A 26,306-nucleotide genomic window follows, 5' to 3' on the forward strand; every position below is an offset into this window, starting at 1 on the left:
CCCCCCACTGTCCCCCCCCGCACTATCGGCCCACCCCCCAACGTGGTCCCGCCCTCCCACTTTCCCCCCTCCCCAACTGTCCACTCCCCCAACTGGTCCCACCCCCCTCAACAACTTCTGTCACACCACCACCCAACTCACCCCCCCGCCACTGTCACCACACGTCCCCACATGTCCCCGTCACTGCCAACCCTCCCTTCCCCGCGAACCCCACCCAACTCTCGCTTCGCCCTCAACAACTCGTCCCCCCCCAACTGTCCCGCTCATGTCCCCCTCACTTGTCCCCCCCCAATCTGTGTCCCCCCCCACAACCTTGTCCGCCCCCAATGCCCCTCCCAGGACTGGTCCCCACGCTTCCTCCCCCAACTTCGATCCCCCCCCCAACTCCCCTCTCCAACTTGTCCCCACCCACCCTGTCAACCCACTTGCCATCCAACTGCCTCTTTCCCTCCCATCTGTCCCCCCCCCAGCCTGTCCCCCCCCCCACCAAACTGCCCCCCCCCCCCACGGATCCCCCAACCCTGTTAACCACCTCTCACTGCACCACCAACACTGTCCCCAGCCGCCCAACTTGTCCCTCACGTGCACCAAGACTTCTCCCCCCTCACCTGTCCCGCCCAACTGTCCCCCCCCAACGGCCCCCCCCAACTGTCCCCCCCCAACTGTCCCCCCCTCCCCCACTGTCCCCCCCCAACTGTCCCCCCCAACGGGTCCCCCCCCACTTGTCCCCCCCCAACTGTCCCCCCCCCCAACTGTCCCCCCCCCCCCCCAACTGTCCCCCCCCCCACTGTCCCCCCCCCAACTGTCCCCCCCCCAACTGTCCCCCCCCCAACTGTCCCCCCCTCCCAACTATCCCCCCCCCCAACTGTCCCCCCCCCAACTGTCCCCCCCCCAACTGTCCCCCCCAACTCCTTCCCCCCCCCCCCCCAACTTCCCCCCCCCCAAACTGTCCCCCCAACTGTCCCCCCCCAACTGTCCCCCCCCTCCCCTCCCCCCCAACTGTCCCCCCCCCAACTGTCCCCCCCCCCGTGTATTCCCCGCAGACCGCAACTGTCCCCCCCCCCCAACTTTCCCCCCCCACTGTCCCCCCCCAACTGTCCCCCCGCCCCTGTCCCCCCCCAACTGTCCCCCCCCAACTGTCCCCCCGCCCAACTGTCCCCCCCCCCAACTGTCCCCCCCCCACTGTCCCCCCCCCAAACTTTCCCCGCCCAACTGTCCCCCCCCCCCACTGTCCCCCCCCAACTGTCCCCCCCCCCACTGTCCCCCCCCAACTGTCCCCCCCCCCAACTGTCCCCCCCAACCCCTCCCCCCCAACTGTCCCCCCCCAACTGTCCCCCCCCCACTGTCCCCCCCCCCACTGTCCCCCCCCAACGTCCCCCCCCCACTGTCCCCCCCCCAACTGTCCCCCCCAACTGTCCCCCCCCAACTGTCCCCCCCCAACTGTCCCCCCCCCCCCAACTGTCCCCCCCAACACTGTCCCCCCAACTCCCCCCCAACTGTCCCCCCCCAACTATCCCCCCCCAACTGTCCCCCCCCCAACTGTCCCCCACGTCCTCCCCCACCTGTCCCCCCCCAACTGTCCCCCCCCCAACTGTCCCCCCCAACTGTCCCCCCCCAACTGTCCCCCCAACTGTCCCCCCCCAACTGTCCCCCCCCAACTGTCCCCCCCCAACTGTCCCCCCCCCAACTGTCCCCCCCAACTGTCCCCCCCTCCAACTGTCCCCCCCCCAACTGTCCCCCCCCCCCAACGTGTCCCCCCCCAACTGTCCCCCCCAACTGTCCCCCCCCACTGTCCCCCCCCAACTGTCCCCCCCCCAACTGTCCCCTCCCCTGTCCCCCCCAACCCCCCCACTGTCCCCCCCCCCCCAACTGTCCCCCCCCAACTGTCCCCCCCCCAACTGTCCCCCCCCCCCTGTCCCCCCCAACTGTCCCCCCCAACCCCCCCCCCCCCCCCAACTGTCCCCCCCCAACTGTCCCCCCCCCCCGGCCAACTGTCCCCCCCCAACTTGTCCCCCCCCAAACTGTCCCCCCCCAACTGTCCCCCCCAACGTCCCCCCCCCAACTGTCCCCCCCCCTGTCCCCCCCAACTGTCCCCCCCCCAACTGTCCCCCCACTGTCCCCCCCCCAACTGTCCCCCCCCCAACTGTCCCCCCCCAACTGTCCCCCCCAACTGTTCCCCCCCAAACTTGCCCCCCCCAACTGTCCCCCCCAACTGTCCCCCCCCCAACCCCCAACTGTCCCCCCAACCCCCACCCTGCCCCCCCCCCAACTGCCCCCCCCCCCAACTATGTGTATCTATAATGACCAGAGTAATCATGGTTGTGTCCAATGTATGCACAAAGCTCCCAGAAATAGCAAAGTGACAACCACCAGTTAGGGATAGGTATTAATGAGGAATATTTTCTGTCATTCTGAGGGCTGATAGATGTCTTTGTTTAACATCTCGATTGGACGTCAGTGCCTTTGATAATGTAGCATCCACTCTAACGCAAGTGGCTGAGGTAGAAAGCAGGCAGTGTTAAGAGCATGGAAGCGTGAGAGGAGGCAGTGAAAGTGGCAGCCTGAGAGAGGGAGGTGACCTTCAGGTAAATCCAATGCAGATGTCTGGTGGTAGAAAGATCGTGTGAGGAAACTTGGTTACAACTAGGACTGATGACTTGCTCTCCGGATTGGAGAGAGTGAAATGTAGAGGCAACGGGAGATTAGTAGGTTGCCTGCCAGTCATACTTGGCAAACTTTATTCATGGTAAATAAATACTGATTGAATGGACAGTTTTGTTCAATGGTATCTTTGGGAGTCCGAACCTTGGAACAGAGGAACATAGCTCAAAAACACTCCTTCCGGCCCATTGGTTCCGTGCAGACTGTTACACCAATCCTATACTCATCCCCTTTACTGCCCACATTCCATCATTCATCTACACACTTGTGTCTTTGTGACATGAGAGAGGGAGAATGTGCAAACGGCACCCAATGTCAGGATTGAACTCTAGTCACTGGAGCTGTGAGGCAGCAAGTCTACACAAGGTGCCACAAGCACAGATAAGGATTAGGGTTAGAAATCGGCCCGTCTCTGCCAGTCTCCTAGGTCAGTTTGGCTTTGAAACAGTTCAAAGTCCCTGATATGGGGTTGGGTTAGGCCAATGTGCTGATGCAGAGTTATCCATAAATAGATGCTCTGTTTATAAATAAATACTCTGTTAATTTGGAGGAGTCCATATTTGGGTTTGCAGTGATGGGTCAGGTGCATGGTCTTGAGTGAGTTTGGGAGAGTGTGGCTGAGGTGGATCAGGCTTTATGCCCCAGCCACCAGGTATTGCCAGCAGTTTCTGCTCCTGACTAGAGTGGCTCACCAGGTCATTGGAGGTCTGAAGAAGGGTCTCGACCCGAAACATCACCCATTCCTTCTCTCCAGGGATGCTGCCTGCCCTGCTGATTTACTCCAGCTTTTTGTGTTACCATTGTAGAGTATCCTGAGTCAAGTCAGGTCGATCTGGAGAACAGTCCTGGTCCCTGGACATTTTTGTGAACCAGAGAGGGAGAGTCAAAAACCTCAAATGCTGGTAATTTAAGATAAAAAGAGAAAATGCTGTGATCTGGAGTTGGTGGCCAGGTACACAGATGTGAACGGATCTGCTGAGAAAGTCCAGCATGAGAGAAGTAGATGTGTTTGCAACAGTCCAGATGTCGTTTGATCATTGTGACTAACAATTAGCATTTTATTTGACATTTAATTAACTGAATATAAATTTTCCACTGAAACTCGGATTAGCAGGTTGAGTTATAGAGCTGTACAGCATGGAATCAGCCCTTCGGCCCAACTTATCCAAGCCGACCAAGGTGAACTAGACTATGTTTGTCCCATATCTTTTGAAAATGTTCCCGTCCATACACCTGTCCAAATGCCTATTAAACATACCTGCCTCAACTACTTCATCTGGCAACATGTTCCCTACACAAAATATTTTGTAGGAATTTGAGGAGAAACCTCTATAGAGGGTGACGGGTATATGGGAAAAAGCTGCCAGTGGAGGTAGTTGAGGCAGGTACAATAACACCATTTAAAAGACATTTGGACAGGCACAGGGATGGAAAAGATTTAGAGGGCTATGGGCCAAACTCAGTGAAATGCCACTAGATGGGGCCTGGTGGTGGTGGGTTAGGGTTATGGATGTTGGATCGAAGGGCCTGTCTCCGCCCTGGATGACTATAACTTTAAGGATGCCTATGGATTGTTGTATTTTGAGTTTACGGTTGAATAAATACAGTTGCTGCATATTTCAGGTGGATATTGTGGTTGGTTAGTACCTTCCACTGAACCCTGGCTAACCACACACAACTTCGTAAATGTCAGGTGCATGTTCGAAATTCTGCTGCTTTTTGTCTGTGTTGCACAACCCTCCAAAGCCTATACGGCGAGGGAGGGTTCTGTGGGTTTGTCTGGCTGATTGGTTCCCAGGAAGCCAGCACTAATGGTCAGTCAGACTTCATTACACTTGGACAATGTGACGGTGGAGGCAGCCAGCCAGGAACAGCCTGAGACTTGCATGCTGGCTTCAGAAATTGACAGAGATCTGAGTCAGCAGGCAGGCGGGAGCCTGTGGGCTGGAGATTAGGCATGACTGCCATGTACCCTCGCCCTACCCTGCGGCAGCTCCAGTCAGATAAACAGGCAAAGGCCCGTCAGCTTGAATTAGGAGCAGATTACAAGGTTGAAGGGACATTGTGGTGAGCAGATTTGCAAGGCACCCAAGGAATTTTCTGATGAAAACTGATCAGATGTTGGGGTGACCTCCTCATGTCTCATCCTCTCTAAACAACATGTGCAGGGGAGTCTGTACCTTGAGGACCTTCCCCAGTTTGGATCCCCTGACAGGACATGCTGGACGGGTGTTCATTTGAAATAACTGGTTTCTGGGCCTTCCACAGGAGTCCCTGATCAGCCTTGTGGGTCGAGTCACCACCAGGACAAGGTGGCAGAACTCCACAGAAGAATATCATTGAACTAAATGCTTTTACGTTTTACGGTGGCATTTACTGGCAATGAGCGTTTTATTCCAAATTCAATTAAATAAAATTTAAATTCTGAAGCTGCCACATGGGAATCAGACTTGGGTATTTGCATAGATAGGGGCTGATTAGCATGGTCTGGTATGGGTCTTACAAATTTGATTGCATTTTTTGAATAAGTAACCAAGAAGATTAATGATAACAAGGCCGTAGACATTGTCTACAAGGACTTCAACAAGGCCTTTGATAAAGTTCCACATGGTCGCCAAATCTGGAAGGTTAAATCCCATTGGATCCAGGGAGAACAAGTCGACTGGATAGTGAAGGCTTCTTGAAGGGAAGCAGAGGGTGGTGGTGGATGATTGCTTTTCAGGTTGGCGGTCTGTGACTAGTGGTGTGCCTCAGTGATCAGTACTGGGCCTAATGCCGTTTGTGGTTATTAATAACAATTTCAAAGAGAATGATTAGTAAGTTTGCAGATGACACTAAAGTAGGTGATACCTTAAACAGTGAAGATGTTTATGAAAAATCACATCAGCTGGTGGAATGGCTAATGGATTTTAATTCGAATGTGCAAGAAGTTGCATAAGGGCAGAACCCCGTGTTGTAGAGCAGAGGGATGGATGGAATGGAATGGAGTACATTATTGTCACGTGTGACAAGGCACAGTGAAATTCTTTGCCTGCATGCCACATACGGCAGTGACGGTTACAAAGTACTCCACGCCGGGTCCTCCATTGTCCTTCCCCCGCCCCTCTCAATGGCCACTGTACGACCGACCGACCGACCCACCCGTGAGGCTTCACCGCTGACATTTAATTTGTCATGCATCACTGACAAAATACAGTGTGGAGAAAAATGCCCTTCGGCCCAACTTGCGCACACCGGCCAACATGTCCCAGCTACAGTACTCTCATCTACCCGCGTTTGGCCCATATCGCTTCAGACCATTCCTATACATGTACCTGTTTAACTGTTTCTTAAACATTGGGATCACGTACATAATTTCCTGAAAGTGGCAACACAGGGTGGGAAAGAAGGCTTTTGGTACATTGTCCAAGTGGGGACAAGATGTTGTACAAGATGTTAGTGAGGCCATGTTTAGAGTATTATATTCAGTATTGGTCACCCTGCTGTAGGAAAGATGGGATTCAGCTGGAATGAGTGAAGAGAAGATCGACTTCACCAGGAGAAGCACCAGGAACAGTTAGTGCAGGGATTTTCCTGTGATCATTCCCTTCAGCAACAGCTATGCCCCATTAGTGCAGGGTTCCTCTGTCACCATTGCTGTCTGGCATTTATATAAATGATATGAATGAGAATATACAAGGCATAGCTAGTAAAGTTTACAGATGAGAATGAAATATGTGGTATCAAAGATATTCGAGCTCCTCTATTATCTTTGGGTGGTATTGTATACAGTGAAGATCTTTATCAAGAATTACTGCAGCTCAGCTTGGTAAGTGGGCCATGAATGGCAAATTTCAATTCTGATACTTTTGAGGTGTTGCAGTTTGGGAAGTCAGGGCAGGACCTTTATAGTGAATGGTAGAGGCCTGGGTAGTGTCGTAGAACAAAGGGAGCAGGGTGTACAAGTACATAGTTCCCTGAAAATGCAGTCACAAGTAAATAGGGTGGAGTAGAAGGCTTTCGGCATGCTGGCCTTCAACATTCAGGGCAGTAAGTATAAAAGTGAGGTTCATAAGTCATAGGAGTAGAATTTGGCCATTCGGCCCATCTAGTCTATGTCATTCAATCATGGGTGATCTACATTCCTTTGACACCCTTACTAATCGAGAACTTGTCAATCTCCGCTTTAAGAATATCTAATTACTTGGTTTCCACAGTGATCTGCGAAAATGAATTTCACAGATTTACCACTGGTTAAAGAAATTCCTTGTCAAATCCTTTCAAATGGTAGAGGGTAAAGCCATTTATTCTGAGGCTGTACCCTCTGGTCCTAGACTCTCAACTAGTGGAAACATCCTCTCCTCATCTACTCTATCCAGGCCTTTCACTATTACGGTAAGTTTCAATGAGGTACCCTCACATCCTTCTAAACTCCTTACCGGGCCAGTGCGGACAAATGGCCAACATATGTTAACCCAATCATCCCTGGGATTATACTTCTGAACCTACTCTGGACCCTCTCCAATGCCAGCAAATCCCTCCCCAGATATGAGGCCTAAATCCGCTGAAAATACACCAAATGCGGTCTGACCGGCGGCTTATACAACTTGTTGATGGAGGGGGAGAAATAATTGCAAGCCCAGGTGGGGCACAGAGGAGGGGGAGGGAGGGGGTTAGTTACCTAAAATTAAGGATTTCAATGTTTGCAGTATGGAAGGTCAGAGGAGCCGCATGTGAACCTTTGTCTCACCAAGAATGACCGTGGGGACTCTCGATGAAGGCGAGGGTGGAGGTACAAGGACAGATGTTACATCTCCTGGGGTGTTGGGGGGGAGGGTGCCTGGGAGGAGATGGTTTGGGTGGGAAAGGATGAACGAACCAAGGAGTTACAGAGGGAGAAGGAAGAAAGGGGTGAGGACTCCAGCAGTCCATCCAGTTGAGACAGTGGTTCATGTGCACCTCATTATTCCTGATGTAGCCACTTGTACATCAACAAGAGCAAGCATTTTGCTGAACACATACGCTCGGTCTGTCCATAAACAATAGGCGCAGGAGTAGGCCATTCGGCCCTTCGAGCCATCATCGTCAATGTGATCATGGGTGATCATCCCCAATCAGTACCCCGTTCCTGCCTTCCTCCCATATCCCCTGACTCCGCTATCTTTAAGTACCATATCTAGCTCTCTCTTGAAGGGCCTGTATCTCCCAGGAGCTAACCATTTTAACTCCAGCCTGAAGAAGGGTCTCGACCTGAAGCGTCACCCACTTTACCCGCAGATGCTGCCTATCCCACTGTTACTCCAGCATTTTGTGTCTATCTTAACTCCTTCTGATTCCCACACTGACCTTTCAGTCCTGGACTTCCAGCATTGCCAGAGTGAGGGTGCACACAATCTGGAGGAACAGCTCGTCATATTTCACTTGGATAGTTTATAACGCAATGGTACGAACATTGAATTCTACAATTTCAGGAATTTAAACACCCTCTCCTTCATTATCCACCAATATTTCCACACAGAAAGTGGTAGGTAAAAGTTGTTGGGTATATGGAACGAGCTGCCAGAGGAGGTAGTTGAGGCAATTAGTATAATAGCATTTAAAAGATACTTGGTCAGTTATTTGGATAGGAAAGGTTTATGGGGTTCTAGGCTAAACACAGATAAATGGGACTATTAGATTGGGCATCTTGGTCAGCATGGACCAGTTGGGCTGATGGGCCTGAGTTCATGCAGCATGACACTATGATTCACCCACTGACCTGTGGTGATGTGAGAGGAAACCGGAACATTCAGAGAAAACTGTTGTGGTCACAGGGAAAACCTACAAAGTCCTTGCAGACAGCACATAAGGTTTGGATGGAACTTGGATCGCTGGATCTGTGAGACAGCATAGATGCTGCAGAATATTCAGTGCCTGATCAGTGAGGTGCTCAACATTCATACACTGCAGAAACAGACCCTTAGGCCCAACATGCCCATACTGTCCAACATGCCCATACCCACCAACATGCCCATACTGTCCAACATGCCCATACTGTCCAACATGCCCATACTGTCCAACATGCCCATACCGTCCAACATGCCCATACTGTCCAACATGCCCACACCCACCAACATGCCCACACCCACCAACATGCCCATACCGTCCAACATGCCCATACCGTCCAACATGCCCACACCCACCAACATGCCCACACCCACCACACCCACCAACATGCCCATACCGTCCAACATGCCCACACCCACCAACATGCCCACACCCACCAACATGCCCACACCCACCAACATGCCCACACCCACCAACATGCCCACACCGTCCAACATGCCCACACCCACCAACATGCCCACACCGTCCAACATGCCCACACCCACCAACATGCCCATACTGTCCAACATGCCCATACCCCCCAACATGCCCATACTGTCCAACATGCCCACACCCACCAACATGCCCACACCCACCAACATGCCCACACCCACCAACATGCCCACACCCACCAACATGCCCACACCCACCAACATGCCCACACCGTCCAACATGCCCATACCGTCCAACATGCCCATACCCACCAACATGCCCACACCCACCAACATGCCCATACCGTCCAACATGCCCACACCCACCAACATGCCCACACCCACCAACATGCCCACACCCACCAACATGCCCATACCGTCCAACATGCCCACACCGTCCAACATGCCCACACCCACCAACATGCCCATACCCACCAACATGCCCACACCCACCAACATGCCCACACCCACCAACATAGAAACATAGAAATTAGGTGCAGGAGTAGGCCATTCGGCCCTTTGAGCCTGCACTGCCATTCAATATGATCATGGCTGATCATGCAACTCAGTATCCTGTACCTGCCTTCTCTCCATACCCCCTGATCCCCTTAGCCACAAGGGCCACATCTAACTCCCTCTTAAATATAGCCAAGGAACTGGCCTCAACTATCCTCTGTGGCAGAGAGTTCCAGAGATTCACCACTCTGTGTGTGAAAAAGTTCTTCTCATCTCGGTTTTAAAGGATTTCCCCCTTATCCTTAAGCTGTGACCCCTTGTCCTGGACTTCCCCAACATCGAGAACAATCTTCCTGCATCTAGTCTGTCCAACCCCTTACATGTTCCATCTACACTAATCCCACCTGCCTGCATTTGGCCCATATCTCTCCAAACCTGTCCTAACCATCAGCAAGCCCCTAGTTATTTACTGCACATTTTCCATGAGGTTTCGCAGCCTTTGCGTTTTGACAGAGAATGAGAATCTCACCACTTCAGCATGGCCGACCTCAGCTCTGAGCAGCCGGCTCCGGAGGGATGCACAGGCACCTTCACCGCCAACTGCAAGTTCTCCTGATCCTTCTTGTCTGACATGGCAGCAACACTTTCTGTGACCGTGTCCTCCCTCTCCCTCTCGCTTCTCCAAACCTGAAGGGTGGAAGATAATTTTTTTGTCAAATGACTGCAGTAGGGAGGAGCTGAGCGGCAGGAGCGAGATAAAACAACCAGCCTTGTTTAGCTTGGTCGACAGGGTCCTCTTAACTCTTTAGATTCTGATCATTCTGGTATTGGCAACACAGACCCATTGCTTTGGTGGCAGCTCTGATCAGTGGATTATGATGCAAAAAAATCTAAGCTGGCCCAGGGCGGAACAGAGGCACAGCTGTGACCAAAGTTTGATCCTCCAGCGCTATCCATGTGGATTAAGGGTTAGGGTTAAGGGTCAAGGTTAAGGGTTAAAGTTACATTTAAGGGTTAAGGGTCAAGGTTAAGGGTTCAGGGATAAGGTTAAAAAATAGTTAAGACCAAAGTTGGACCATTGAAGACTGAAAAAGGTGAATTTATTGTGTGGAACAAGGAAATGGCAGATGAGTTGAACAGGTACTTTGGATCTACCTTCACTAAGGAGGACACAAACAATCTTGCTGATACAGTAGTGGCCAAAGGATCTGGGGTGACGGAGGAACTGAAGGAAATCCACATTAGGCTGGAAATAGTGTTGGATAGACTGATGGGACTGAAGGCTAATAAATCCCCAGGACCTGATAGTCTGCATCCCAGGGTACTTAAGGAAGTGGCTCTAGAAATCATATGCCCTGACTCCGCTATTTTTAAGAGCCCTATCTAGCTCTCTCTGAAAGCATCCAGAGAACCTGTCTCCACCGCCCTCTGAGGCAGAGAATTCCACAGACTGGTGGTGACTCTCTGTGAGAAATGGTTAATGTTAGCTACCCTAATCAAAGCTTGTTCAGTATGAATTCTTATGAAGGACTTTCAGGTGAAAGGAATCTGTGTGTGATGTGTTGAGTGGCCATTCATTGAGCTTTGGACTAGACAGACTGTTGTAGAGATTTGTAAAGATATTTGGATACTCGTTCAAAAGACAGTGCTGGAGTAACTCAGTGGGTCAAAGTCAGCATCTCTGGAGAACATGGATAGGTGACATAGAAACATAGAAAATAGGTGCAGGAGGAGGCCATTCAGCCTTTTGAGCCAGCACCGCCATTCATTGTGATCATGGCTGATCATCCCCAATCAATAACCCGTGCCTGCCTTCTCCCCATATCCCTTGATTCCACTAGCCCCTAGATCTCTATCTAACTCTCTCTTAAATCCATCCAGTGACTTGGCCTCCACTGCCCTCTGTGGCAGGGAATTCCACAAATTCACAACTCTGGGTGAAAAAGTTTTTTCTCACCTCAGTCTTAAATGGCCTCCCCTTTATTCTAAGACTGTGGCCCCTGGTTCTGGACTTGCCCACCATTAGGAACATTTTTCCTGCATCTAGCTTGTCCAGACCTTTTATAATTTTACTAGACCAAGTGCAGACCCGTTGGGTCTGCTCCCCCAATGGTGTGATCCCCCAACCCAATATTCCACCATGCACCCGTCTCCTCCATTGGAACTGAGCCCGTTCCCAAATGTAAGATTGCAGCCCTCCCCTGCCTGCTGCAGCAGTGAAAAGTTCAGTGTTCCTCTCTTGCAACTTTGTTTCGAAGTGTGTTGGAAGCTGACATGTAAATGGAGAAGCCTGTTTATTTTTGAAATACTTGGGGGTGGGTGGGGGAGAAGGATTTGATTAAAAACATGTACTTCAACACGACAAAATGAAATGAAGAGCGGATACTTAGAAAGAAAAGCGAAATCTCTACCGAAATGGAAAATATCTCGGAGATTGAGCGTCTGGATTGGGCGTGGCAATGAATCAAAGGAAGAAATGCAGCCGGCAGCCGTACATGCAAACGAATCCATTCCGATTGGACATCTGCGAGCATCGGCCATTCCGATTGGACATCTGCGAGTATCGGGCACGAATCGAAAGGCAGGAAGGGATCCGTACTGCAGGCGGACGGACGGATTTGAGTTTTATATATATACTAGACCAAGTGCAGACCCGTTGGGTCTGCTCCCCCAATGGTGTGATCCCCCAACCCAATATTCCACCATGCACCCGTCTCCTCCAATTCAACTGAAGCCGTTCTCAAAAGTAAGATTCCAGCACTGCCCTGCCTCTTTAAAAAAAAATCCCTGCCTGCTGCAGCAGTGAAAAGTTCAGTGTTCCTGTCTTGCAACATTGTTTCGAAGTGTGTTGGAAGCTGAGGAAGGAGCAGCCGTCAACGAATCAAAAGGCAGGAAGGGATCCGTACTGCAGGCGGACGGATTTGAGTTTTATATATATATAGATAGATAGATAGATATAGATGGATAGATATAGATAGATATGTTTCTATAAGGTGCCCCCTCATCCTTCTAAACTCCAGTGAATACAAGCCTAGTCTTTTCAATTTTTCCTCATATGACAGTCCTACCATCCCAGGGATCAATCTTGTGAATCTATGCTGCACTGCCTCAATCACAAAGATGTACTTCCTCAAATTAGGAGACCAAACCTGGACACAATACTCCAGATGTGGTCTTACCAGATCCCTATACAACTACAGAAGAACCTCTCTAATCCTATATTGAAATCCTCTTGTTATAAAGGCCAATATTCCATGTTTACCCTTAGTCAATGGGCCTCCGAGTCTGAGACATTGTCAGACACAGCTGCCAGGGAGGTGGTCTGCACATATTCAACCTTCCTGTTCTCCTGCTGCCTCATGCAATGCTGCCTCCCCCTGTTGCATCTCCTCCTGTCTCTCCTCTCCTGTGCGCAAAGCCTTCATGGCAGGTTTTTTGTGTGGCTTTGCTCTGTCCTTCAGTTGGGTTTTTTGGGTGCCATCTCGAGACGAGCTTCTTCTGCAAACGTTTCTCCAGCAATGAGGGAAACGCCCTGGACAGACCCAGGCCACGTGCTGATGTTGACACAACCCTTTTTTGTTTCTCTGTCCAGCTGCTGAGCTACGAGTACCCATGAGTATATACGAGTGTCCACCGTTAAACTCACGTTATAACTACAAGTAAAAATTAATACATTTTTCCAACAAGAGTACATTTTTACTTGGGGACATTTTTCACACAGTTGAAAAATCTTCACGAGTTTCCACGATTCACGAGTAACTGCCGTTAGCGTTAAGAGCCGCCACGTGACATCCACGAGCTCCTACGTACCCGCTACGTACATTACACGGGCTCGAATCAGGGGAGAACTCAGGAGAACTCTTGGTTGAACTCGCACAGTGGGACAGGGGCTTAAGGCAGATAAGATGGTGGCATTTAAGAGATTTTGGATATGCATATGGATATTCAGGGAATGCAGTGGTATGAGTTATGTGCAGATAGATTAGAGATGGTCTTGGCATCATGTTCTATGCTGACATTGTGGGCTAAAGACCTGTTGTTGTGCTGTGCTGTATTGTTCTACAGTCTATGCTCTCTGGCTCTTAATTCCCCTTCCCTGGGGGAGAAAGACTGTGCATTAACCCTATCCATTAACATGATATCATATTCCTCCATAAAATCACCCCTCATCTTCCTGTACTCCAAGGAATAAAATCCTAGCCTGCCCAAATTCCCCCTATATCCCCTATGTGCACACGGTGGGCCGAAGGGCCTGTTTCTGTGCTATATGTCTAAACTAAAACTAAAAGGTTGTTTCCACTAGTGAGAGAGTCTAGGACCAGAGGGAACAGCCTCAGAATAAAAGGATGTACTTTAGAAAGGAGATGAGAAGGGATTTCTTTAGCTAGAGGGTGGTGAATCTGTGGAATTCAATGCCACAGGAGGCTGTGGAGGCCAAGTCATTGGATATTTTTAAAGCGGAGATTGACAGGTTCTCGATTAGTAAGGTTGTCAAAGGTTATGGGATAAACGGAGAATGGGGTTGAGAGGGAAAGATAGATCAGCCATGATCGAATGGTGGAGTAGTTTCGGAGGGTCGAACATCCTAATTCTGCTCGTATGTCTTATCATCTTTTCTGACAATGCAGTGAAATGCAAACGGCTGTTTTGTGCAAACAGCAATGAATCAACAGTCAATCAACTACTGCCCCCAGGTGCATATCATCATGTGTACAACAAACATTGATTGGCCACTGGTGGGCGAAGGGTTAATGTGGTCATTGGCTTGATTGATTATGGAATTACCAGCTGCTGTGTATAAAAGGGGGAGTTGTGTGATTGTCTGAGTGTAGTTGTCCTGGGCTGTGGATGGGAGCAGAGCTCAGGGTCGAGACAGGGAGTCTCCCCTTGTGTCTGATGTGGTTCTACATCTCCAGGGCATGAGGTAGGTGAGAACACTACAGCTCTATACTGAATTGCATTTGCTTCTTTGATTAATTGTGCTGACTTTTCCTTATAATTGTTGTCATTTGAAGTGTCCAGGGTTTTTAATGATTATATTTTCCTGGTGCAACTGGAACTGTGCTGTTTTTACGCTGTATCTGAGAACTAAAAGGATGTTTCCACTAGTGGGAGAGTCTTGAACCAGAGGGCACAGTCTGAATAAAAGGGTGTATCTTTACTGAAGCAATGATACCCTAAACTTATCACAACTGAAATTGAATCTGGCTGATGTAAAATGTAGAAACAAAGACCTGTAGATGCTGGTTTATACCAAAGATAGACACATTGCTGGAGTAACTCAGTGGGTCAGGCAGCATCTGTGGACAAACAAAATATTTGGGGATGGAACAGAAGGGTTCTTACCCAACTATCACCCATCCTTCTCCTCCAGAGATGCTGTGTTACTCCAGCACTCTGTTGATCAGTGATAATTGTTAATGATTGAAGCTCAATGTGGAACAAGGAGCTGGAACAGATGCAGGGATAATGTAGAATATTGGGTCGAAAGGACCTGAGGGGCATTCTTGGAATAAGTCTGCTGTGGATTGGAGTAGGGATGGATGAAATTCCCCAAAGAGATGATGCAATCTGTCTCCAATGTTTGGAGACCCTGGGAAAGGGTGCAGACAAGATTTATGCAGATATTGCCAAGAATTGTTATTGCTGCCAAGTCAAACTTTGTCCACCTTTATCTGAAGAAGGGTTTTGGCCCGAAATGTTGCCTATTTCCTTCGCTCCATAGATGCTGCTGCACCCGCTGAGTTTCTCCAGCTTTTTTGTCTACCTTTGTCCAAAGATCTTATAGCTCTAAGATCTTTGCCTTTGTCCACCTATCAGATGGGCCTGCAGTGCAGTGGATCACCACACGGTGGGAGTGTTGACCACAGATTGGCCGGGCCTGCAGTGCAGTGGAGTGGGAGCTGCTGCCTACAAATTAAATATAATTTTGCTTTTTAATGCAAAATTGATCTTTATTGCTGTATGACCTGTTTCCTTTCCCCGTAATGCACCCATTGTACAAATGCCAACGTTTGTAAAAACTCCAAAACCAGGGAAGATTTGGAATGAAAATCAAGGTTTACAAAAAAAAGAGTAACTCAGCGGGTCAGGCAGCATCTGTGGAGAACATGGATAGGTGACGTTTCACAGAGTGCTGGAGTAACTCAGCGGGTCAGGCAGCATCTGTGGAGAACATGGATAGGTGACGTTTCACAGAGTGCTGGAGTAACTCAGCGGGTCAGGCAGCATCTGTGGAGAACATGGATAGGTGACGTTTCACAGAGTGCTGGAGTAACTCAGCGGGTCAGGCAGCATCTGTGGAGAACATGGATAGGTGACATTTCACAGAGTGCTGGAGTAACTCAGTGGGTCAGACAGGATTCCCATAGTAAGAGTTACAGCTTTGGGCAGCTCTGCCAGGGAGTTCACTGTTTGTGTGAAGTGTTGTCTTTGATATAGCTGGCATGTTGCTGTGCCAGTTTGATTCTGAAAATAGTCAATGTATTCTTCTACCCTGTAGGATTCACTACTGCAGACACATTGAATTTCACTTGACCTTAATTGGTACATGTGACGATAAACTGACCTTGAAACATTGAGCCTAGAGTTATTTTTCCAGGCCCTGTCCACCCAGTGTTTGATATTTTGAGGTGAATGTAGAATCTTCTCCGAGTCAGCATGGATTTACAAAGGGGAAATCATGCTTGTCTAATATTCTGGAATTTTTTGAAGATGTAACTAGGAAAATGAACAAGGGAGAGCCAGTGATTGTAGTGTATCTGGACTTTCAGAAAGCATTTGATAAGGTCCCACATAGGAGATTAGTGTGCAAAATTAGGGCACATGGTATTGGGGGTAGAGTGCTGACATGGATAGAGAAGTGGTTGGCAGACAGGAAATGAAGAGGAGGGATTAACAGGTCCCTTTCAGAATGGCAGGCAGTGACTAGTGGGGTACCGCAAGGCTCGGTGCTGGGACCGCAGCTATTTACAACATACATCAATGATTTAGATGAAGGGATTCTAAGTAAATTTGCAGATGACACAAAGCTGGGTGGCAGTGTGAACTGTGAGGAGGATGCTGCTATGTGAATGCAGGGTGACTTGGACAAGTTGGGGGAGTGGGCAGATGCACAGCAGACTAAGTTTAATGAGGTTAAGTGTGAGGTTATCCACTTTGGTATCGTAAACAAGAAGGCAAATTACATAGAAACATAGAAAATAGGTGCAGGAGTAGGCCATTCGGCCCTTTAAGCCTGCACCACCATTCAATATGATCATGGCTGATCATCCAACTCGGTATCCTGTACCTGCCTTCTCTCCATACTCCCTGATCCCTTTAGCCACAAGGGCCACATCTAACTCCCTCTTAAATATAGCTATCTAAATATCTAGTTGGGAAAAGGGGAAGTACAACGGGACCTGGGGGGTCCTTGTACATCAGTCTATGAAAGTATGCATGCAGGTACAGCAGACAATGAAGAAAGCGAATGGCATGTTGGCCTTTGTGACATGAGGAGTTGAGTATAGGAGCAAAGAGGTCCTTCTGCAGTTGTACAGAGCCCTAGTGAGACCACAACTGGAGTATTGTGTGCAGTTTTGGTCCCCTAATTTGAGGAAGGACGTTCTTGTTATTGAAGGAGTGCAGCGTAGGTTTACAAGGTTAATTCCCGGGATGGCGGGACTGTCGTATGCTGAGAGAATGGAGCAGCTGGGCTTGTACACTCTGGAGTTTAGAAGGATGAGAGTGTCTCATTGAAACATATAAGATTGTTAAGGGTTTGGACACACTGGAGGCAGGAAACATGTTTCCGATGTTGGGTGAGTCCAGTACCAGGGGCCCCAGTTTAAGAATAAGGAGTAAGCCATTTAGAACGGAGACGAGGAAACACTTTTTCCTCACAGAGTTGTGAATGTGTGGAATTTTCTGCCTCGGACAGCGGTGGAGGAGGGTTAGAAACATAGAAATTAGGTGCAGGAGTAGGCCAGTCGGCCCTTCGAGCCTGCACCGCCATTTAATATGATCATGGCTGATCATCCAACTCAGTATCCCGTACCTGCCTTCTCTCCATACCCTCTGATCCCCTTGGCCACAAGGGCCACATCTAACTCCCTCTTAAATATAGCCAATGAACTGGCCTCAACTACCCTCTGTGGCAGAGAGTTCCAGAGATTCACCACTCTCTGTGTGAAAAAAGTTCTTCTCATCTCGGTTTCAAAGGATTTCCCCCTTATCCTTAAGCTGTGACCCCTTGTCCTGGACTTCCCCAACATCGGGAACAATCTTCCTGCATCTAGCCTGTCCAACCCCTTAAGAATTTTGTAAGTTTCTATAAGATCCCCTCTCAATCTCCTAAATTCTAGAGTATAAACCAAGTCTATCCAGTCTTTCTTCATAAGACAGTCCTGACATCCCAGGAATCAGTCTGGTGAACCTTCTCTGCACTCCCTCTATGGCAATAATAGAGGTTCTCTGGGTGCTTTCAAGAGAAAGTTAGATAGGGCTCTTAAAAATAGCGGTGTCGGGAGATATGGGTAGAAGGCAGGAACGGGGTACTGATTGCGAATTATTAGGGTTGGACTCTCTTCCCCATTCTGCCAAATGTTGCATAAACTGGGCCAAACTTCTGTTCCTTTACTTGTATGTCTCATTTATACATTGTATTTATTTGTCGATTAAAGTATCTGGTTTGTCGTGGTGTGTTTCTCCAGATGTTTGAACTGCCTGTATGCTCCTATCTGTTTCTGTTTGTGCACAGGGTTTCAATGTCCATGGTAAAGGGCACAGAATCGGGGGCAGTGTTGGGGCGAACACTTCATGTGACATGGTAAGTTTCACATTTAGGGACAGCACGGAAACAGGGCCTTTGGCCGCATATTAACACTATCCTACACACACTAGGGACAATGCTACATTTATACCAAGTCAATTAACCTACAAACCTGCACGTCTTTGGATAGTGGGAGGAAAGTGAAGATCTTTGAGAAAACCCACTTGGTCACTGGGGGAACGTGCAAACTCTGTACAGACAGCACCCGTGTCTCTGGCACTGTAAGGCAACAACTCTACCGCTGTGCCACTGTGCTGCCCTTTACCAAAGCTGGCATGTTGCTGTGCCAGTGAATTACAGTAGTCAATGTATTCTGCTACCCTGTAGGGTTCACTACAGTCCTTTCAATGGCTGATCCTGTTTCTCATGACATTTAATTTCAATTGGAATCTCTTCCTCTCTAGGTGTCCAGTGTGAAGGAGGATGTCAGCAGACTTCAAATCACTAACGTGACATTGGTTTGTTTTGATTATAACTTGTTCTGTCTGAATGTGGTGAAGTGGCAGATTTTCCTATCTTTCAGGTAATTAGCACTCTAGCTGCTAAATGGATGAGAATGGTTGCATGGGGTGTCTTCAAAACGCATGTCACTATAGTAATGAGTTTCTGCCTGTACCTGGGGCTGTTGGTCAGGGTGGGGACAGTGAGGGGGATGTATGGGGGGGGGGGGGAGATATTGGTTCTACATGCCAAAGTGGTGGATTCCCCTCCGCCAGCATGATACCAGTGATCACCTTCTCCTGACACCACTTGACTGGATGGCACTGCCTTCTGTCTCTGGGCTTTGCCTGGTGTGTACTTGTGCTTGAGGATACGGTGACCTGAAGACTCGTCCAATCTAAGGTCTTGACTGGGGAACGACCACTTTGGTCTGGCCCATGAGATCATTACCCTTGTCCAAATCCACTTGCCTTCATTAGACTCCCGACTTCCTCATTGTCTTGGCCTTCATTCTTCAATTTGGTGGGTCAGGCAACATCAGGAAATGGACAGATGACTTATCAGCTTGGAAGCCTTCAGACTGGAGTAGTGGGAGAAGGTTAGAAAAGGGAAATGTGGCAAAGCTTGGCAAGTGATGGGTGGATACAGGTGAAGGGATGATGGGCAAATGGTGGAGAAAAGGACAAAGGCTAGAGGTGAAAATATGACAAAACATTCCAGAGGTGTGAAATGTAAAGTTGGAGCAAGGTATGAGGGAGTAATGGGGCAGGTGCAGTGGGACGGGTATCCGGGTGTAATGGGACCAGAAGGGATAAAAGGGAATGTGATTTGGGGATGAGTGTACTGATGAAGGGACACCCCCTCTTTCCTTACACTCCCCACCCTAGTGTGCACCTCACTCAATACTCCGGTCACCCTACTCCTTTCCCCTCTAATGTACACTCATCCCTGTCCCACATTCCCCTCTTTCCCAGATCCCTCCCTCTGGCTTTGCATGTCACACCTCTTCTTGTCTGACACTTGTCTCCTCTTCACCTCTAGCCTTTGTCACTACTCCCCTATCTGCTAATCAGCCCCCAACTGTATCCAGCTTCACTCACCAGGCTTTGTCCTGCTCCCATCTCTTTCCAGCTTTCTCCCAAATCCATCAGTCTGAAGAAAGGACCTGATCTGAAACATCTGTCCATTCCTTTGCAGTCGGGCAGATGGTGCCTGACCCACTGAGTACCTCCAGCACTGTTTCTGACCTAGTTATTCCTTGGTTAAAGTTATCTGAGAGGAAAGTGAGTTTAATAGTCATGGCTCTTGAGTCTTATTACAATTTACTAATCCTGCCCCTTCCATTCACCCTACTGTAGTTATTTAGAGTTGGTCTAAATCTATTTGGTTTGGCGAGTGTCTGTTCCTGCAATCCGTTTGCCCTGAATAATTAGTGTTTGTTTCCACCCAGGATCTCCAAGGACTGGACCTGTGCTGCTGGAAGTGTCTGCTGGGGTTAGACTGTCTCTTCCCGTTCTGCCGAATGTTGGCGTAAGATGGAATAAATTTGTTCCCCATTGCTGTTCTCCTGATACACGTCTCATTTAATGTTTTTGTCGGTTAAAGTAGAGTCTGGTCTGTTGCGGTCAGGTTTCCTCTGATATTGTGAACTGCTGCACGCCCTGTAACGTTCCTGCAACCTTATCCAGTCTATCTGGATTTGATCTTCATGGAGATGGTGTGAAGGTAAGGCCTCTATTTCAACCCATCTTTTGGTTTCAGTGGGGATAAGATTTTGAAAGATAATCAATGGGGTTTCCTATTTATTTTTGGTCAAGGGTTTTATAATTCAGGATGCTGGATCTTTAGCAATAAAAGCAGAGTTGGAGGAACTCGATGGGTCAGGCAGCATCTGTAGGCTGGCTCAGAGATTTGTAGGTTAATTGGTTTTTGTAAACTGTCTCTATTGTGTAGGATAGTGCTAGTGTACGGGGTAATCGCTGGATTGTGCAGACTCGCTGGGCCAGGTTATGGTCTGAGTGTTCAACATGGACTAGAAGGGCCAAGATGGGCTGTTTCCATGCTGTTATGGTTATATGGTACCACCTATTTACCTGCTGGCTTTGTCCTGTGTGCCTTTGCCTCTTTTCACTCTCTTTCATCAGTCTGAGGAAGGTTGCTGACCTGAGATGTCATCTGTCCATTCCACTTGCAGTCAGGCAGATTGTGCCTGAACTGCTGAATGCCTCCAGCACTTTGTCTTTGGACAGAGCCATGTTCCCCGGTTGTAGTTGGCTCCTGTTACAGGGAAAGTAGAGTTTAATATTTGTGGTTTATTAATTTGACTGTTTTGTACATTGTTGTCGGCTCTCGAGATCTGCTCTTTCTAGAGATTACTTTAAGGTAAGGCCCCCGTTTCAAAACTTCTCTTGGGTTTCAGTGTTTGGGGAAAGATTGGGCAGCACAGTGGTAGAGTTGCTGCCTCACAGCGCCAGAGACCTGGGTTCAATCCTGACAACATATGTTGTCTGTATAGTTTGTATGTTCTGCCTGTGACCATGTGGGTTTTCTCCAGGTGTTCTGGCTTCCATCACCAAAGACATTTCATATTTGCAGGTTAATTGGTTTCCGTAAACTGTCCCTAGTGTGTAGGATAGTGCTAGAGTACGGGATGAATGCTGGATTGTGCAGACTTAGTGGACCAGATGGCCTGTTCCCACACTTTAGTTGGTCTTACTGTATTTATTTTAGTACAATGGGAAGAAAGGTCCTGTTCTGAAACGTCACCATAAATGTTCTCCAGAGATGCTGCCTGACCCGCTGAGTTACTCCAGCACTGTGTGAAACGTCACCTATCCATGTTCTCCACAGATGCTGCCTGACCCGCTGAGTTACTCCAGCACTGTGTGAAACGTCACCTATCCATGTTCTCCACAGATGCTGCCTGACCCGCTGAGTTACTCCAGCACTCTGTGAAACGTCACCTATCCATGTTCTCCACAGATGCTGCCTGACCCGCTGAGTTGCTCCAGCACTCTGTGAAACGTCACCTATCCATGTTCTCCACAGATGCTGCCCGACCCGCTGAGTTACTCCAGCACTCTGTGAAACGTCACCTATCCATGTTCTCCACAGATGCTGCCTGACCCGCTGAGTTGCTCCAGCACTCTGTCTTTATTATAGTTGTAAACCAGCATCTGCAGTTCCTTGATTTTCATCCCAAATCTTCCCTGGTTTCAGGGATTTTACAAACGTTGGCATCTGGGCAATGGGGGCTTCATGGGGAAATGTAACCGGTTACAAAGCAATGAAGAACATTTGTACACAGCAACTCCCAATGTGCAGTGAATTTGTGGTCAACACTCCCACCGTGTGGTGATCCGCTGCACTGCAGGTCCATCCAATTTGTGGTCAACACTCCCACCGTGTGGTGATCCGCTGCACTGCAGGTCCATCCAATTTGTCCGACCCACTGAGTTACTCCAGCACATTGTCTAACTGGGGTGTTGCTGTGCTTGTAAATTGTGTCAGTGCTGGAGCAACTCGATGGGTGCAGCAACATCGCTGGAGAACATGGATTGGTAATTCTGGGTTGGGACTCTTCAGACCTTAATCTCTGAAGGTAGTCTAAATATATTGGACTACATTAATATTGGTGCAACCTGTAGGAGTCCTGACTGCAGAGACACAATGGTCCTGGTTGGAGATGCATCTCCAGGCATTGTCCACATGTCCAAGTGTTTTTACCCTGAGGATTAGAATCTTCTCACCCGGGACTGTCCGACCCACTGAGTTACTCCAGCACTTTGTCTAATTGTAGAGAAGGACGTTGGAACATTTCAAACATTAAAATGTTAAATTGTTTTTTCAGCATCAAGTCTTCATGGATTTGGTCTTTATGGATGTCATCGGAGATAAGGTACGTATTTCTAACCCTCTTCAGTTTAATGGGATAAATGTGTTCAATTATTGATGACTTTTCCAAATTTGTTTCTTCAACATCGAGGAGCTCGCAGTCTCTGGTAGAGACCGATGTCGGGAAGCTCCAAAGAACGCAAAAGGTTCGACTAGACCCCGAGTGAGCTGGGATTCAACCCCCCGATGCAGGACCCCCGACACGGACGGCCCGACCACCTGCTACAGGAGTCAAGATCGTCCCATCAACGGAAGGCCCGAGGCCCCAGACTGCAGGAGGCCAAAGAAGGGAAGAGTTTGATCTTTGTGTTCTGTTGCTTTTTATTGGTATGAGTGTCTGTAAATGTCATGCCTCGTGTTGCAAACATACTTTTTTTACAACACGAGCCACCCCATGTTTGAATCGTGAGTGTATATATATATATACAGTGCTGGAGGAACTTGGTGGGTTTCACAACCCCTGAAGGATTGGACAGATGACTAATCGGGTCAGGAGCTCTCAGTCTGAAATACGGGGGAGAGCTGGAAATGAGGTGGGGGTTGGGCACTGCCTGACAAGTGATGGGTGGATTACAGGTGAGTGGGTGATGGGCAAATGGATGGAGTAAGTGCCAAAGGCTGAAGGTGAAAGTGATCAAACATGTTGGATAAGGACAAGAACTGAAATGTAAAACTAGGGTGAGGTGGGGTTGGAAGGTAAAAGGGAAATATGGACAAGGAGTTGAGAGATGAGCATACTTCCCCTCATTAACTAAATAATAACTAAATAACCATAACTAAATAACACCAACTAAAATAACTAAATAACACCAAATAGGAATAACTAAATAATAATAATAACTAAACAATAATTAACTAAACAGTTATAACCAAATAGGAATAACTAAATACCACCAAATAGGAATAACTAAATAATAATAATAACTAAACAATAATTAACTAAACAGTTATAACCAAATAGGAATAACTAAATACCACCAAATAGGAATAACTAAGTAATAACTAACTAGTCCTTGTACGCTCATTTCTCAAACAGGAGTTCCATATTCCCTCTATCCCTTCCACCCATCTCTCCTAGTTTCATATTTCCGTTCTCTCCTTATTTGGCATTTTGTCCCTTTCACCTTGAGCCTTTGGCACTCACTCCATCCATATGCTCATCACGCCTCACATGTACCACCTATTTCCTTGCTGGCTTTGTCCTGCATGCCTCTGCCTCTTTTCACTCTCTTTCATCAGTCTGAGGAAGGTTGCTGACCTGAGGTGTCATCTGTCCATTCCACTTGCAGTCAGGCAGATTGTGCCTGAACTGCTGAATGCCTCCAGCACTTTGTCTTTGGGCAGAGCCATGTTCCCCGGTTGTAGTTGGCTCCTGTTACAGGGAAAGTAGAGTTTAATATTTTTGACTGAAGCTCTGGGGGGGTTGGGTTATTCCAGGTATTTTTTAAACCATCTGGACACCACTGAATGTTTGTTTATATCTAACGTTTAAATGTCCACGTGGAGAGTAAGACATCTGGCAACAAGGTTAGGAGAACACTTGGGAAATATAATGGGTATTTGATGTAACTGGGGTGTTGCTGTGCTTGTAGATTGTGTCAGTGCTGGAGCAACTCGATGGGTGCAGCAACATCGCTGGAGAACATGGATTGGTAATTCTGGGTTGGGACTCTTCAGACCTTAATCTCTGAAGGTAGTCTAAATATATTGGACTACATTAATATTGGTGCAACCTGTAGGAGTCCTGACTGCAGAGACACAATGGTCCTGGTTGGAGATGCATCTCCAGGCATTGTCCAAGTGTTTTTACCCTGAGGATTAGAATCTTCTCACACCGGAGTGTCCGACCCACTGAGTTACTCCAGCACTTTGTCTAATTGTAGAGAAGGACGTTGGAACATTTCAAACATTAAAATGTTAAATTGATTTTTCAGCATCAAGTCTTCCTGGATTTGGTTTTTATGGATGTCATCGGAGATAAGGTACGTATTTCTAACCCTGTTCAGTTTAATGGGATAAATGTGTTCAATTATTGATGGCTTTTCCAAATTTGTTTCTTCAACATCGAGGAGCTCGCAGTCTCTGGTAGAGACCGATGTCGGGAAGCTCCAAAGACCGCAAAAGGTTCGACTAGACCCCAAGTGAGCTGGGATTCAACCCCCCGATGCAGGACCCCCGACACGGACGGCCCGACCGCCTGCTACAGGAGTCAAGATCATCCCATCAACGGAAGGCTCGTGGCCCCAGACCGAGGGAGACCAAAGAAGGGAAGAGTTTGAACTTTGTGTTCTGTTGCTTTTTATTGGTATGAGTGTCTGGTGAATGAAATTCCTCGTGTTGCAAACATACTTTTTTTTACACGAGCCACCCCATGTTTAAATCGTGAGTGTATATATACAGTGCTGGAGGAACTTGGTGGGTTTGACAACCCCTGAAGGATTGGACAGATGACTAATCGGGTCAGGAGCTCTCAGTCTGAAATACGGGGGAGAGCTGGAAATGAGGTGGGGGTTGGGCACTGCCTGACAAGTGATGGGTGGATTACAGGTGAGTGGGTGATGGGCAAATGGATGGAGTAAGTGCCAAAGGCTGAAGGTGAAAGTGATCAAACATGTTGGATAAGGACAAGAACTGAAATGTAAAACTAGGGTGAGGTGGGGTTGGAAGGTAAAAGGGAAATATGGACAAGGAGTTGAGAGATGAGCATACTTCCCCTCATTAACTAACTAACCATAACTAACTAACTAACCATAACTAAATAACCATAACTAAATACCAACAAATAGGAATAACTAAATAATAACTAAATACCACTAAATAGGAATAACTAAGTAATAACTAACTAGTCCTTGTATGCTCATCTTTCAAACAGGAGTTCCATATTCCCTCTATCCCTTCCACCCATCTCTCTCCTAGTTTCATATTTCCGTTCTCTCCTTATTTGGCATTTTGTCCCTTTCACCTTGAGCCTTTGGCACTCACTCCATCCATATGTTCACCATGCCTCACATGTACCACCTATTTCCTTGCTTGCTTTGTCCTGCATGCCTCTGCCTCTTTTCACTCTCTTTCATCAGTCTGAGGAAGGTTGCTGACCTGAGGTGTCATCTGTCCATTCCACTTGCAGTCAGGCAGATTGTACCTGAACTGCTGAATGCCTCCAGCACTTTGTCTTTGAACAGAGCCATGTTCCCCGGTTGTAGTTGGCTCCTGTTACAGGGAAAGTAGAGTTTAATATTTTTGACTGAAGCTCTGGGGGGGTTGGGTTATTCCAGGTATTTTTTAAACCATCTGGACACCACTGAATGTTTGTTTATATCTAATGTTTAAATGTCCACGTGGAGAGAGGCATCGGGCAACAAGGTTGGGAGAACACTTGTGAAATATAATGGGTATTTGATGTAACTGGAGCCCGAGTGAGCTGTGATTCAACCCCCCGATGCAGGACCCCCGACACGGACGGCCCGACCGCCCGCTACAGGAGTCAAGATCGTCCCATCAACGGAAGGCCCGAGGCCCCAGACCGCAGGAGGCCAAAGAAGGGAAGAGTTTGAACTTTGTGTTCTGTTGCTTTTTATTGGTATGAGTGTCTGGTAAATGAAATTCCTCGTGTGCAAACATACTTTTTTTACACGAGCCACCCCATGTTTGAATCGTGAGTGTATATATACAGTGCTGGAGGAACTTGGTGGGTTTGACAACCCCTGAAGGATTGGACAGATGACTAATCGGGTCAGGAGCTCTCAGTCTGAAATACGGGGGAGAGC

General features: G+C 48.3%; 2 long non-coding RNA genes across 2 annotated transcripts in view; one reads left to right on the plus strand and one right to left on the minus strand.

Annotated features, from left to right (window-relative positions):
- Nucleotides 1-11,826, minus strand: part of LOC129714011 (uncharacterized) — a 16,939-nt gene extending 5,113 nt beyond the window's left edge. Inside the window, exon 1 of the long non-coding RNA XR_008726305.1 lies at nucleotides 9,922-11,826. This is a non-coding gene — a long non-coding RNA (uncharacterized LOC129714011). The remainder of the gene's footprint in view (nucleotides 1-9,921) is intronic.
- Nucleotides 11,827-13,981: 2,155 nt separating this feature from the next.
- Nucleotides 13,982-25,939, plus strand: LOC129714012 (uncharacterized). The gene is made up of 3 exons (XR_008726306.1): nucleotides 13,982-18,201; nucleotides 18,609-18,662; nucleotides 20,096-25,939. It is a non-coding gene; the product is annotated as an uncharacterized LOC129714012 (long non-coding RNA).
- The last annotated feature ends 367 nt before the right edge of the window (nucleotides 25,940-26,306 follow it).

Source organism: Leucoraja erinacea, chromosome 37 (assembly GCF_028641065.1).
Source record: "Leucoraja erinacea ecotype New England chromosome 37, Leri_hhj_1, whole genome shotgun sequence".
Taxonomy (NCBI): Eukaryota; Metazoa; Chordata; class Chondrichthyes; order Rajiformes; family Rajidae; genus Leucoraja; species Leucoraja erinaceus.